At 43.6% G+C, this 1,804-nt stretch overlaps 1 non-coding gene across 1 annotated transcript; it reads left to right on the forward strand.

Moving 5' to 3' along the window:
• The first annotated feature begins 1,147 nt into the window (after positions 1-1,147).
• Positions 1,148-1,251, forward strand: LOC119618945 (U6 spliceosomal RNA). The gene has a single exon (XR_005235291.1). It is a non-coding gene; the product is annotated as a U6 spliceosomal RNA (small nuclear RNA).
• Positions 1,252-1,804: the final 553 nt, after the last annotated feature.

A 1,804-nucleotide genomic window follows, 5' to 3' on the forward strand; every position in this document is an offset into this window, starting at 1 on the left:
TCTGTAGTAGTAAATCCAAGCTTTCATCTGCTACTCTTGTAGGGGACAAAATCAATGAATAAGCAGCAAATAAATCGTAAAGATTTGGCCATAGCAGATCATACTTACTTTGATAGATTGGTTTTCTCATGGGCACATATGGGTGGTTGTGATTTTTACAATGCACGTCAATCAATTATATAGCCATTTTCTTAAAAAGCGTTTCTGTTTGTTTTGTGATGGAATTCAATATATCAAAATTTTATCATGAATAAGAGAAAACACTGCCCTCCCAAACAAATACTTGGCCTCTTATTCACAGTTTTCCCAGCCAGATCGCAGCTACTCCCCTTGATAGCAAAGTTGTCTAATCTCTGTTCATTTTTACTTTCTTATTTGTTTGCTTTGCATAAACCACTCCATGTCCCTGGCACTCTCCCCCTATTCCTGTCTGCAGAAACCTCCCCAGCCTTAAGAGGCCAAATTAACCCTCTACTTGGTGAAAACTTCAGAAATCATGACTCCTTCTAACTCAGAGCATGTCTTGCCTCTGCTAGTCATCTGGCACTTAATCAAGTACTGCTAGTGGATTCTTACTTTCTTGTGTACACAGCTGTAGTTAACTCATTCTTCTGACCAGGCGGGGCGCTGTGGCTCACACCTGTAATTCCAGCACTTTCAGAGACAAAGGTGGGTGGATCACCTGAGGCCAAGAGTTCCAGACCAACCTTACCAACAGGATGAAACCCCTTCTCTGCTGAAAACACAAAACATTAGCTGGGCTGGTGGTGCATGCCTGTCATCCCAGCTACTCTGGAGGCTGAGGCAGGGGAATCGCTTGAACCTGAGGGGCGGAGGTTGCAGTAAGCTGAGATCGCGCCGCTGCACTCCAGCCTGGGAGACAGAGCAAGACTCTGTCTCAAAATAAAATATAAAATAAAATAAAATAAAAAACTCAGTTCTTCTACTTGTCAATGCAAGGATACTTTCCTTTCTGAATTGCATTGGAAGCAGCGTTCAAGTGTTGGAGTAAGATAAAATAAGATTGAAAAGCTGTTAGAGAACTTTGTTAGGAGTTCAGACTTTGTTTTGTAGGACAGGGTTTCCTACTTTATAAGCTTTAATGTGTGTACGAATGGAGGGAGAGCTTATTAAACATTCAGATCCTGTGCTTGCCTCAGCAGCACATATACTACAATAGAAATGATACAGAGATTAGCATGGCCCCTGTGGGAGGATGACACGCAAATACATGAAGCATTCTATATCTTTAAAGGAATCGGCCAGGTGCAGTGGTTCACACCTATAATCCCGGCACTTTGGGAGGCCGAGGCGGGTGGATCACAAGGTCAGGAGTTCGAGATCAGCCTGACGAACATGGTGAAACCCCATCTCTGCTAAAAATACAAAACTTAGCTGGGCGGGTGGTGCGCACCTGTAATCTCAGCCACTTGGGAGGCTGAGGCAGGAGAATTGCTTGAACCTGGGAGGCAGAGGTTGCAGTGAGCCGAGATCACACCACTGCACTCCCAGCCTGGGCAACAGAGCAAGAGTCTGTCTCAAAAGAAAAAAAAAAAGAAAAAAACATCATGGGGATTTTGATTCATTAGGCTTGGGGTGGGGACCAAGCTTCTGCATTTCTAATATGTGCCCCATTAATGCCAATGCATTTTCTCTACTAGCCTTGTAGATGACAAAATGAATAAACAAGCGGCAAATAAATCATAAAGATTTGTCCACAGCAGATTATCTTTACTTCAACAGCTTGGTTTTCTCATGGGCACAGAAGAGTCACCCCATAGCAAGGCTGTAGGGAAAGAGGAGA

The sequence above is a fragment of the Chlorocebus sabaeus genome, chromosome 8 (assembly GCF_047675955.1).
Source record: "Chlorocebus sabaeus isolate Y175 chromosome 8, mChlSab1.0.hap1, whole genome shotgun sequence".
Classification (NCBI taxonomy): Eukaryota; Metazoa; Chordata; class Mammalia; order Primates; family Cercopithecidae; genus Chlorocebus; species Chlorocebus sabaeus.